We start from the raw sequence: 13,890 nt of genomic DNA, 5'->3' as shown, positions 1-13,890 counted from the left end.
TCCCCTTTCTGAAAATGAAATATTACTGATTTTTTTACCATTCCCTATGACATGAATTTGAGTGATCTCAGTTTTTTGTTTCAGGAGAGGGATGTCAGTATGCATTCAATTTGACTGTGACACTATAATATTTTTACTTTACCTTTATGTTTGGCATTTTCCCCATTGTTTACAACTCAAGCAGTGGTAGATCTGCGAGGTTTTTGTGTGAGGAAGTATTTTTAAATGCACCAGTTCACATAATCAATGTAGCCATAGCAAAGGCATCTTTGTGAAATGTTTGCCTCTTTCTAGGTTTCTAGCAAATGGCAAAATGTTCAACACCTACTGGGTGTGTGAAATATATTGAACAACACAGAGGACAAAGAGAAATATGCAACATCTCTATTGTCAAAGAGGTAATGAACTCAATAGAGCTGTTTACAAACATGAACAGTGAAACATTTACCGGTATACCCGTAAACAATTGGCTCTGTGGCTTGGAAGTGGAGGGAGAGCCCTGATTTGCATTTGCTGCTTTCTGTGGTGTAAGTTCTTTCATCATGACTGATTGCAAGCTACCAACATGATGTCACTGCATGAAGAGTTGGAAAGGGATGTGCAGTACCCCTCCATTGATAGTATTTCCTCCCTACACATGAAACACACATAAATAACCTCAGGAGCATAAATGATAGCAAAATGCAATGCAAATAACTAGGAAGTGTTATGTTTTGAGTGTTTATTACCTTTGTTTTTAATATAATTTAATTATAATTTTATGCAATTTAATTTTTTTGAAAGGAGAATTATTTTATTGATAGTGTGAGATTATACAGGTATACACTTCTGACATCATTTTCTTATATTGCAAATGCATACAGGGCAATTTAATTTTTAATAATGGCTGTGTTTAACAACCACCTCTCAAAATTCCTAAAAATTTAACAATTGGCTCCCATAAGCTGATGTGAGATGACTCTAGCCTGCTCCTGGAAATGAAAATTAGGGCATAATATGAGGGGGGCACCAGACATATACACAGAATAATAATTCAGAAAATCAAATAAGGAAATAATCACTACATTATTTATTAAAGTAATCGAGGAATATTTTCCTGAAGGAGGTGGGGGAATTGACCAATGCCTAGAATTTGCATTAAGGAAGAGAAGAGAGAAGCATTTTGGATTTGTAGTATAGATGAAGATTAATAGCATCTTAATTAGTAAAAATAGTACAATTAAGTAGCAAGCATTGCACTAAGGACAAAAGTGTATAGTTTAATGTAACTGTCTTAGAACCCAAGAAACAGACACTATTAATAAAGAAACAGAGACTTAAGTGGAGAAATTTGGCAAAAGTCACACAGCTAGAGTTATTTTGCTTCTTGTGTTCCTCTTACTTGAGATTAACTTCAGATATGCTTAATATAAGGGACCACACCTATAAACATCCTTTGGCTTGTCAAATTGTCTATTTATACATCAACAGTAATTATAGAAATTAATTAGTGGTTTCAAATACTCTTAAACATCCCTATGCACCTTTCACTGATATATCACCAAATAAGGCTTTCTCATGGATGTTACCAGGTATTTGGGGGGGCAGCAGGAAGATGTCAAGTGACAAAATACGCAGATGAAATTGGCTTAATGAAAAGTGAAATTGGTCACAAAATTGAAAGTAGAGTGATAGGTCCAAATACAGACACATCTGGACTCAGGAACCCACAGAGATCACTCCACTTCTCCCCTGCATTAGCTTCACTTTAGGTAGGTTCTCCCCTGGTGGGGCCAGGTATCTGCCTGCAGCTCATGCTTACATTCTCACTGTTCTCTCTAAGTCAAGCAGAAAAGGGAAAGCAGCTCACTCTTCACAGTCTGAAGAAAAGTGTTAGCCTGGCCTCCTAAGACATATTCTCAGTGGCCCGGGTTGGACTGTCCATTTAACAACCACTCATTGTGGCTAGGAGGATGATCTCTAGCTAAGAGTGAATCACATGTCCTTCCTCTCCTCACCATGTGGGAGCTGATGGATGGGAATTCCTCAGAGAGAAATGAAGGTGCTGTTAGCATAACTTCACAATACATATGTAAGGAAGAGAAATACAGGACAAAGGAAGAAACAGTCATAAAAGAGATGATGACACAGTGACACAGAAATCAGAGAGAAACTGTATTATGAAGACAATGTTATAGCACATACAGAACGTAACTAAGTATAATATTAGAACACGTATAACACTTAGAGAACAAAAACAGCTCCAACACAGGTAGGCAGATGTCCCCATGAGAATACATATAAACACGTTTGGAGCACCTACTATCTGCTAGGCACTGTGACAGTTCACATTCCTATTTTCCTCATTGATCTTTATACTTGATGTATGATTGAAGAACAATAGGCTGCACATATTTAAAGTGTCCAGTTTAGATCTGACACATGTATATACCTGGGAAACCATTAGCACATCCAGAAAACAAACATTTCCATCACCTGCAGAAGTTTCCTAGTGCCCACTTATAACAGGGCTCATTGCCCTCCCTTCACTCCTTCCCCAGGCAACCTTCTGATCTACCTTCTGTCATGACAGATTAGTGATTTAGATTTGCTTAAATTTAATGTAAATAGGAGCATGTAGAATGTACTTGTCTTTTTTTTTTTTAACTGAGCACGAAGAATAAAAAAAGTCCTTAATGTTTGGCCCTTCGACTTATGGCTATTATGACAATTGACAAGGGTGAGTGGGAGCGCGATGAAGAATTAATTAGAAAGGGTTCAGTGGCTGCAAGTCTAGTCCACTGTGTTTTTGTACTGGAAGGGCTAATCGCCAGATTCATTGAGAAGACACATGTGGATAAGGGCTTCTGCCACCCTGTAGGGGTCACAGTTGGCAGAGGGGCGCTGGTCTTCAAAGTAACCCTTCCTCTCCCGGCCAACATCCCAGGGAATGCAGATGCTAGTGCTGCTTTGGCCATGCAGGCAGAAAAGCTGTTGATCTGGGGAGGTTTGGTTGAATCCAGTTAGGCGTCATGCATTGTCCCTGTCCCAGTTGGGACGCAGGCTCAGATGTGGTACTGGTGGCGCTTGCTCAGCCTCTCAGTGGACTCCTCAATGTACTTCAGGCCATTCTCCTTTCTCATGGCCTTGGTGCTGAAGTTGGTGATGCAGCCCGCCGTTTTCCAGTTCCCAGGAATAGGCTTGGGATCAAAGACTGCTGTCACTTGGAAGTCTTCACACACTTGGTGCAAGATGAACCAGGCCACCCAGAGATGATTTCCCATGTCGGTTCCTTCACAGGGCCTTATCTGGAATTCCCACTGAGCAGGCAGGACTTCGGCATTTGTCCTGGTGATCTTGATGCCAGCCAACAAGAAGGCCCGGTAGTGAGCCTCCAGTGTCCCTGCTGTAGGCTTTGTCTACTTGCACACCACAGCAATGTGGACCTTGGGGCTCAGGGAAGCCATTGGAAGGCCAACCAAAAGGGTATCCATCTGTGTCCATGAGAGTATACTCTTGGCTCCATCCCACAACAGGGGTGCTGATTGCTCACCATGTCCATTATCCATTTGCCAGTATGCCTTAAATTGGTCTCTGCAGGCTTTCAATTGTACTTTAAGATGTCAAAGAACACAAGTTTTTTGGGGTCCTAGTGGAAAGGGTCCTAAAACATGACAGCAGGAACAGAATGCATGTCACTATTGGACCCTTCAGAGAGTGAAATACCAGAGCCATCAAAATTGCCCTCGGGCAACTCTTCCATACACTTGGGCTCATTGTCCAGCATCCCGGTCTTGCATCTCAGTCCTTCTCCAGTACCATCAGCCCAGATATACATAATTTGGACTTTATCACCCTGGGGAGGGACATGAGCACCTGACCGCCTGCTTGTTCAAATGAGAACTCACTGAGGTGGCCATTGTAGAAGATGTACTGTGAGTTGAGCAGGGGGCAGGGTGGGCAGGCAGTGAGAGCAAGGTGCAGAGAGGAGAAAAGAAGAAGCTGGAAATGCTGTTCAGATTCTCAGTTCTCCTTCCATCCTCAGCTTTGCCCAGTTTTTTTCTATAACTTCTTTCACATGGTATAATGATTTTGAGGTTCATCCATGTTACACAGAACCATGATTTTGTTCCTTTATTGTGGCTGAGGAGCATTCCAATTGTATGGATATACTGTAATTTGTTTATCCATGCACTTGCTGATGGATATTTGAGCTGTTCCTAGTTTTGGGCTGTTGCAAATAAGGTTGCCATGAACATTCATGCACATGTCTTTGTTTTAGTTCCTCTTCAGTAAATACCTAGGAGTGGAACGTCTGGGTCACCTGGTAGGTATATGTTTAACTTTGTAAGAGACTGTGAAATGGTTTTCCAAGGGGTTTTACTGTTCTACATACCCACTTGCCTCAGTGCATGGAATCTGGTTCCTCCAACTTCTTGGCCAATGGTACAAATAATTTTTTTTAACTTTATCCATTCTAATATGTGTGTAGTGGAATCACAATGAGGTTTTAGTTTACATTTTTCTGGTAACTAATAACACAGCCTCTTGTTGGCATTGTTTTTTACCTAGAGATGAGGGTTTTCTATCAGGTAAAATTTCTCTGTTTATACACATAGTCTAAACTCTTTTGAAACTCCTTGTGCACAAAAGATGTTATTTCTATAGAATAAGGACAAATTAGTCACACACAGCATCTCTTTTGACTTACTATATACATGAACTTTCTCCAGAGAAACTAATGGAAAAGAACCCTCTCACAAATGTTTGACTCCTAAAGCCATTGCTGGAAACCAGTGTAGTTTAAATTAATGTAATTTTAGCAAACTGTAGCTGGCCCTACTTTTTTATTATATGAACCAAATATTGCATATATAAATTTATTAGGGAGTCTGTCATTAGAAGTAGTCAAGACAAAATCTTTCTCAAGTTTCTTCTCTCTGGACTCACAGCCGGAGATAAATTGACATAGTGAGGGACAGAAATTTGCATTACTGTCAAATGGTGCAATTATCCTTCTTTCTTATCTTTTTTTCTGGAATTGCTTATATCCACATATGATCATTATTGAGCATTGTCATGAAGTTGGATTTTTTTTTTTTTAGAAAAAACAGTTGATTATTGTGCTTGCCTCAGTTCTGATGCTGAATTTTATTTTTCTAATCTTAATTGAAAGTTTCTGATTAAGTTGGTATTTTCTGGTGCATATACATGCACGTGAAACTTTAATTATTTATCTTTGTTTTTTGGTTTCCAGCTTTGTGACATTCAAGTCAAAGACCCGCCCTTGAATAGAGTTCTTGGGTTTCTGAGGAAATTATCACCCAGTGTTCTACCCAGAAATCTATCTGCTAACCTCAAAAATCACCAGCAGTTCTGTTGTGGCTAATGAAGTTGTGGAATGAAAGAGGAAAAGTAAAGTAAGGGGTTTTAAAAAAGACTTCAGGGTTATGCTGGCAGCACATTTTAAAGAACTTTGAGTTATAATGATCACTTTTAACATATATTAAGCATTTGGTGTATAGCCAATATTGTGCTAGTATTTACTGGCATCTTCTAATTTAATGAGCATAAGCAGTGTCATTACCCCCACATTTGTAATTATGGAAACAGGTCCAAAGAATTAAAATAATTTGCTGAAAGTCCTTATGTAGATCTTAGTAGAACTTGGGTTTAAATATGGACCTATATTTTTAATCATTATATTGTACTGTACTTGACTGGGACCAAAAGTATATTGGCTTATCAGAAAACATGAAGAACAATCTTTAGAGTCTTGGATATTTTTGCCATTCATGTCTCTCTATAAAGCTTGTTTTATTCTGGATGAATGATGAGAATTTAATACAAAAAAATGTGCTAAATATTTATGTCATAACTGAATGCTCCACTGAGGATAAACAGGCTGGCTATACCAGAATATTCCTAGGAACGAACATAAACTGTAGCAAGATTAGGAAAACATAATCCTTAACAAATTTCCCCATTACTTTGCTTTCATTTTCAAGTTCTGGATCTATATGCCTTCCTGAGGAAACACTCCTAGAATCTAAATTTTGGAAAGGGTTTTAAATGTCCTGTCATCTTATGGAGATCCTGTGTTGGTTAATTTTATCTATCAACTTGGCTTGGTGATGGGATATCCAGATAGTTGTCAAAATTTATTCCGGATGTGTCTGTGAGGGTATTTCTGTATGAGATTAACATTTAAATAGGTAGACTGAGCAAAACAGATTGTTCTCCCCAACGTATATGGGCCTCAACCAGCCAGTTGAAGATCTGAATAGAACAAAAGAGCTGACCCTTCCTTGAGTAAAAGAGAATTCTTACTGCTTGACTTTGAACTGGGATATCAAATTTTTCTTGCCTTTGGATTCAAATTGACACATAGACTTTTCTGAGCTGCTTATTTCCCAGCTTACCCTGAAGATATTGGAACATGTCAGCTTCCATAGTATCATGAACTGTTTCCTTATAATAAATCTCTAATCTATTGATTCTGTGTTGGGAGCAAGGGAGCATCCCTGAAAGGAGTCACTCATTCATGTCTTTGTCTTTCAGCAATGCCAGGTGTATTAGGGGAGACTTCTCCAATAAGTCAATAGAGTCACATGAAGGTTACACACAGAGGGGGGGAGCTTATGCAATATAAGTGAGCAGAGTGTACATCCTGCGCAAAGTGCCAGTCACTGGTATACCCACAGATGGAGAGTTGGGCATTAATCTCAAGTCAGGCAGCTGCAGTGGTGAAAGGCATCCAGTGGAGTGGAAGCCCAGCAGGGCTCTGAGCATGATCCCTGGAACAGTCAAGCTCAAGCACTGGGTAGCCAGAGTTCTCGGTTCTTATAGCCCACAATGGGCAGAGGCCCTGCTCATATCAGTGTCCAGATGGAGTCATTATCCAAGTGTCTAGACTTGGGGTTTGGGGCACTCGAGCCCTCTCCTAAGGGCATTTCCATTATACTCCATTACCTCAGTCTTCACATAGCACTTGATATAACTGTCATGGCTGACAGTAACTTCATATTGAATTGTCAAGCGTGTTCAAAAAATCAGCTCTGCTCTTGCTCTATATATTCTGTTTTTCTGGAAAACCATGAATAATACAGACTCTTAATGTGATTCCTTTGTATAAGTCTGTTACTGGACAGGAGCTCAGTTCTTCTTGCCAATACAGTAAAGAATTATAGATCAGCAAGAAGAAAGAGGATGAGTAACAGTTGTTTTAGTATGTCCTCAAGGGAGAGCTGGCCTGCTGAGAGTGGCAAGAAGGGCCCGAGTCTCCTGAATCTCCTGAATCTGCTGCCTTAAGTACATGCGTAATTCACATGAAGGAAATGCTCTATATTGATTGGCAAGTATTTTGCTCATCTCGCTTTAGTCTCTTTTGCACATGCCCTTTTGATGGGGTGTACTGTGCCCCACGCAGAGTCCCCCCAGGTTGCTGTGGATGGAGGAAAATTAAATAAGTCATTCCAGACACTCTCAGTCTGCCAGGGAAAAGAGATGTCAAGTGCCTCTGGTGGAGAATGCCCTGAGCCCTTCTCTTGAAGTGGCTTTTATTGAGAACAATATGCACAGGAGTATACAGCATGCACACAAAGCTCATCAATCAATGTCAAAAAGCTGTGATTGAAGGAACACAGAGATATGCCTCAGTTCAGGGTCCGGTAGACAGGGTGGCCCCCATTCAGCCCTGAAACCTGGGAAACCGATCACATTGTATGCCCGATCCCAAACATTAGTACTCATTAACTCCAGGGCATTCTTAGCAAAGTAGGTTTCATAAGATTTAATGCATTCCTTTTCCAGGCCTAATTGTCCCTTGGAACTGCCTGATCCAGTTAAGGGCTGTACCTGCTTCTGGTATTGTTTCAAGCCTGAGCCAGGTGGGTAGAACAGAGAAGCCAAGAGATAAGGAGACTTCTTTCAGATAGAATGAGGTCTCCGGCCATGACAAAACCGAGGGGTGAGGGCCTTTTGCCCCTTCTCCATGTCCCCCAAGTCCTTTCCTGATGGCCCCTATGTGACTGTGCCTGTCTTCGGTTGCCCCTGCCATTGAGGGGTCTTACCTGTCATTGACTAACCAGCCATCCTTTGGGGCCAAGCAGGGTGATGTGAGGGAGGCAGGGGCTGCACCCCCTGCCAGGGGGACAGGTTTTGTCTCCTCAGTGGCCTATTTTTCCAAAGCCTCCTTGCTCAGCTCCAGCCTTTGGGCCCTCTCACCTATTGGTGAGGCTACAGTCCCTGAAACCAGGTGGAACAGTTCCCAACACCCTTTCCAATAATTGTCCTTGACTCCCCCAACCCTGGGGTGGGGGGCTGGTAAAACTACAATGGAAAAATCTGCTAACTGAAACTGTTTTGCAACAAGGGTGGTTAACTGAAATTATTTCATCTATTTCCCTTGGGTCAATGAGGGTGGAGGGCCCCTTCCTCCTTGCTCCCTCCACTCATTTCCAACTGCTGCCTAGCAACCACATGCCAAATGATCATTTAGCCTGTGTATAATCCACTCTTGTGGCTCACTCTCCTAGATGTCTCCATTCATTTGTAGCAAAGTTTGATGGTTAGACTTTGTTTTTGGGGGAGTGACACCAACTGCCTTGCTAGGTAGTTAGGGCCCTTTCCCTTTCCCTTTTATATTCTTGTAACTTAAACTACATGGGACATCGTAAGGTAGCAGTGAAACTATTAGTAGTGGGACATCATGGCTTTGTCTGTTAGGGGCCAAGTAAGGTCTTTTGGCTTCTTCAGGCTCCTTCCTACCTGGCGCCAGTGTGCTTGCAATTTCAGTGCTAGCCAAGTCACTGAAGCAGGCAGCAGGCAGCACCCCCAGGCACAGGCAGTCTGTGCACCTTGTTCAAGGGGAACTTGGAACATCTGCAAAGGTGGATTTGGGCCTTGCCTGCAGGGTCACTTCAGGTAAGGACTGTCATCTTGGACTGTGCAAACTCTGCTTCCACAAATGTTTATATCCATCTCCAAAGTGTGCCTCAGAGCTGCAGTTTTGTTTTCTGGTATGGGTGATTTTTTTTTATTCTTTCTCAATCCCTGAAGGTTCTAGGCTTTTGGAATGCAAATGAAATGCAAATGAAATGTTTCAATTTTTCTCTGCTTTCTACTCATATTTTCCCTGAGGCAATGAGCATAGGCAACTTGGCTAGGAAGAAAGCAGAGAAGGAAAGGTTAAGAGGGAAAAGAAATCTCTTGGAGGTAGGCAGAGGGAGTCAATTAACATTTCAGAAAAAGTATTTTTACATTTGTTTTCATAGTTCCAGGGACTGAGTCATAACTCCTTTTCCTCCTCCCAGCGCAGAGAGGACCCATTCAGTTCTTGACCTGCGGTGTTAGCATGAACCTGGTTTCTCCGAGTTTAACATCGTATTTCCTTCTTTCCTTCATTCTTCAACTACTAATTCCCATGTGATATCTATTAAATCTCTCTTGTGCCCTGCTTGCTTTGTTTTTTAGATTTGTATAATTTCAGGTGGCCTACATTTTAGTTATTAAAAGCACCTAAGCCCTGGAGGGCAAGTGTGCATGTTTGTGCATACACAGATTCATACTCTCATATTCTTGCTTTAAATGAGAACAAATGCAGATGCAAAATATCTTCTTGTGGCTTCACTTGGTCACAGTTGGCCCTCAGAGCTTCTAATGGGCGGGAGAGGGCACACAGCTACCAGCAACACTTACAATAACATCTTCCAAGGTCTAAGAAGCTAAATCTCATGCTAGGCCACTGTCACTTTATAGTGTGTCTTTCATCACCATTCAGAAAATATTTATGTGCTCAGTAAAATCTCTGTGCTTAATTCTTCCATTTAAGGGATATTAGCAAACTTTTGGCTCTGCTGGTTGTTGAACTAAAGCCATGGCTGGGGGTTCCATCCTCACCTGGGGAAAAAGGCAGCCAGTGTGTAGGCCATTCTGAGCTCTCTCTTGGCCCTCACTTCTCCAGCATCCTGGAAAGCCCATTCACTCACAGCACTGTGGAGCACATTATTGCACGTTAATATTGGCTTCACCTGGCTGTGCAAAGGTTTGCTCTGTGCAGCGTAGGATAGTGGTAGACCTGGCTTTACTAGACGGCACAGCATTTAAAGATGTTTTCCCCGCCACCTTCTGTTCCTTAATGCCCAGGGTTAAGAACATAAAAATTCTGATTCAAGTTTTTCCAGAAGACTATAGACCTGGACAGCAGAAAATCTCTGCTAATGTGAAAGGAGAGTAGAGCCCCCATCAATTTTGGAATAAGCTAGAGAGGGACAATGGCCAAGCCATATAAGATGTAAAAATCCTGACCCACAGCCTCCACAGCAATTGGCCAGGACTAAGGTCAGGACTTTACAGCTCCCCTGATTCCCTGTTTTTCGCCCCTACTACCCACTCAAGATGAGCCAGAGAAAGTCAGATATGCTTCTCAGACTAGTCAATTAAAATGCTCTGCTTCTAGTTTTAGGAGGAGGTGCCCACCTCCACATCCCATGCCAACAACCTTCAGTCAAAGCATGCCTAAAGCCTTCCTTTTTTTCCAGTATAAAGCTTTCTCACTGCCTGCCTGCCACTGAGTCTCTGCCAAATATAAGCAACAGTGCTGATATCCGATTCCTTGCAAACCTCTTTGTTCTTATTCAGGTGATGTTTATTTATATACATTCTACCATGTAATGCTCACAAGAACCCTATGAATAAAATATTACTGTTGTCTCCATTGCTCTGATGAAGCATAGAAGAGATCATTTATCCGCACAAGGTCACACCACAGCCAAGTGAAGGGTCAGGATTTTCATCTAGGCATGTGGGCCTCCTAAGTGCGTGTCTTTAAACTGGTACCTACTGCTGTCTCACTGAGCCCTTAGGAGCCATGCATGATGTCTGTTGTAGGACTGGCAGGAGGTGAAGTTTGGTAGGAGATTCTCTGGGTGTTTTTATATGACAGCTTGTGGTCCTTGTACTAGAGACAGCTAGCTGCTCACCAGGCTTGTGCTCCCTTCCATGATGTAGTCTTGTGAAGTGCCAGTCAGCTGGGTTTACATGTCCCAAGGATCTTGTATCTAGCTGAGGCCATACAGCTATTTTGTGCTAGTGAAATGTGGGCTTCTCTGAAAGGTAGTTAAGTTTCTGATAGGCCCACACTGCCTTTTCCTTCCACGGAAATTGTGGAGGGTCATGTTGTGGATGCAAGCAGCAAAGGTTGGAAGGAACCTAAATCCCTGAGTTTGTACTTAGAAGGGAGTCACCCAGAAGAGCTTCCAGATCAGAGATATCCCCATTGAACTTAGCATAAATGAGAAATAAATATTTATTATGTTAAATCATTGAGTTTTGGGTGGTTCTTAGAATAATCATCTTTCCTAACTTGTACATGTCTCTTTAAAAATTCTTTTGGGGGAGTGGTAGAGAAACTCAGATCATTTTCCTGTTAGAATTAGATTTCACCTGGATAACTGAAGTGTATATACTGATGTTTCCTTAAAAGCATTTGTAGACCTTTTAGCTCACAGAGCAAGAAATGCAGGCATAGTAGACTGTTGTTCTAGGAGTTGACATTGAATGCAATTGATTGCAGCCACACCGGGAGCAGGACAGAGAAGGTAAATAAATTATGAATTCTGGTGGAAAGGAGCTGGCAGTAGCTGCAGTTTCATTTCCCTCTTAACCCCCTGTGACTGTAAACACGCTTATAGATATATTTTATTAATCATTGTTTTGATGTATTTGGATTTTGCAAGTGGCTATTGTAGCTAAGGGATTTCTGGACACCCCTCTGGCTAATCAGATTAGGGACACGAATGCTGCAGTGACAAGCTAGGGTATGTGTGAAAAGACAAATGGAAAAGCTCTCCCGTACCAGCACTTGCAACTAGCTGTTTGTTTAAAATAACAGCTTTAGACCTCCTTCCAGCTGTGCTGTCCCCACTTCTATCTACAAATGATGGACTTTAGGCTGAAAATTACATGAGAGATATTTAACAAATGGATACTTTTCAAGGGACATTATCAGAATAAAACACTTCAAATTCACTTTACTATACTCGAAGACAGACAGCATTGATATGCCACATTGAAAGAACCACAACTGCCAGAACTTTCAAAAAACTTTCATTTTATAAGAAATGTAAGACAAAGCATATACATTATTAATGATACAACAGGCTAAATCTTAAGAGGACAAGACAGGCTTTGCATGAGCTCCAAACATACCCATCCAAAGCGTGTGCACATGTGTGTGAGTTCCTGGTTTATTTTTATCTTACTTCCTTGAGTAGCAGTGACTACTAGTCTCAAACTTTGTATCTTTTCAAAAGCAATTTGCAGTGAAGTCTGATGTAATTATGCCTCACCTCGGATCCCAGGAAACCTGGGGAAATCACTTTTTGTTGTGATAGTACGTCTTAGACTATTATCTAGCAATAGCAGCTTTTGCTATAGAAATATCTTTTTATGTTTATATGCTTTTTGCTCTGCCTTCTTTCCCATTTGTCTGTTGTGTTCACTCTTATATATCCAGTGCTTAGCACACTGCAGGCCCGTAGACTACAGTCAATATTTTTGGAATATATACCAGGGTAAGCAAAGTGACTGGAGATGACAGGAATTGGGGAAGTCTCAACATATAAATATAAGATGGCACTTAGGATAAAATATGAAGGTTGGGTAAATTGTGCATATATAAAGAGGAGGAAAAGTATTCCAGGTGAGGAATGGAATGCATTGTGGGTTAAATCTAGGAATCAGGGATGAATTCAGTATCTTTTCAGAACAGTGAGTAGAAAGTTGGGGAGACAGGGTGGCGAAATGGAAGATGAGTTTCATGGCTGAGTGTTGGTTTAGAATGCCAAACATGAAGAAAGGATGGAAATTTCTTTTTTGAAAATTTTACAATAGCCTTGTTTTAACTCAAAAGTAGTTGTAAAATATGTTTTATGGGCTAGTTTCACAAGTGAAAGCTATATATTTTAATTCCTATTAGTCTGGGTGGTTCATCTGCATTAAACTGTCTTTAATAATACACATGTCAAACCAGAATATAAGAGCATATGATGGTTTCCTGTTTTCCAAGGAAAGAATAGAAATTCATTTGTCTCTCAGCCATTTGTACTTTCCCATTCCTAGCCCCAGAATGGAAGATTCTTATGAGTCAAGAAATAATTCCTTGGATAGATGTGGTTATGTCAGACAAAACGTTAGATAGGAGTTCAGCGCTGGGGTCCTGTGTGTCCTCTGGGACACAGCCGGAGCAGAGCTGATCAGGGTAAAGCCAGCTGCAGCAGTTCCAATCTGTCTGTGAACTCAGATATTTTATGCACGTGTCTGCCTGCTGCCGGACAACTCATGATGGTCAGAGGAAAACAAGCTGGTCCACTGGTCATTCTTCCATAAATCTCCTACATGTAAAGCAGGGGATTAGGTGGTCTAACTACCATCAGCTCAGTAGCTATCTTGTCTCACTTAGGAGACTAATTTAGTAAATCAGAACATTCTTCAGGCTCAGACTTGCTTTCCCAACAACAATAATAACAATAATTATTATTGTGTATTTAGTCATTACTAAATGCTTAGGAGCACACTAAATAGTTTACCAATGTTATTTATTTTCCAAGAACCAAGTATTTTTATGATGTCCATTTTGCCGGTCAAGAGACTATGCCCTGAAGGGTTAAGGAACATCCCCAATGTTATACAGACAGTGAGTGACTGTTTTCTGTGGATTCTTGGTGCAATTTGATCCAAAATATAGTCACTATCCAATGCTACACTTTGCCTCCGTTTTCAAAGGGAATGATTCTCATATTTAGGCTAGTGTTGTCTTCACGGTTTCTGTTGAACCCCACGTTCAGATAACCACAAACATAACATTTATTTATTTATTTTTATTAAATAGTTTATTGTTGTTCTATTACA

The 13,890-nt window shown here is 41.0% G+C and overlaps 1 pseudogene; it reads right to left on the bottom strand.

Moving 5' to 3' along the window:
* Window positions 1-2,772: 2,772 nt before the first annotated feature.
* Window positions 2,773-3,899, bottom strand: LOC129082316 (glutamine synthetase-like; annotated as a pseudogene).
* Between the last annotated feature and the right edge of the window lie 9,991 nt (window positions 3,900-13,890).

Source organism: Pteronotus mesoamericanus, unplaced genomic scaffold (genome assembly GCF_021234165.1).
Source record: "Pteronotus mesoamericanus isolate MK-2021 breed Mesoamerican mustached bat unplaced genomic scaffold, CSHL_Meso_final contig_124, whole genome shotgun sequence".
Classification (NCBI taxonomy): Eukaryota; Metazoa; Chordata; class Mammalia; order Chiroptera; family Mormoopidae; genus Pteronotus; species Pteronotus mesoamericanus.
This window is presented reverse-complemented; position numbering and strand designations above follow the sequence as displayed.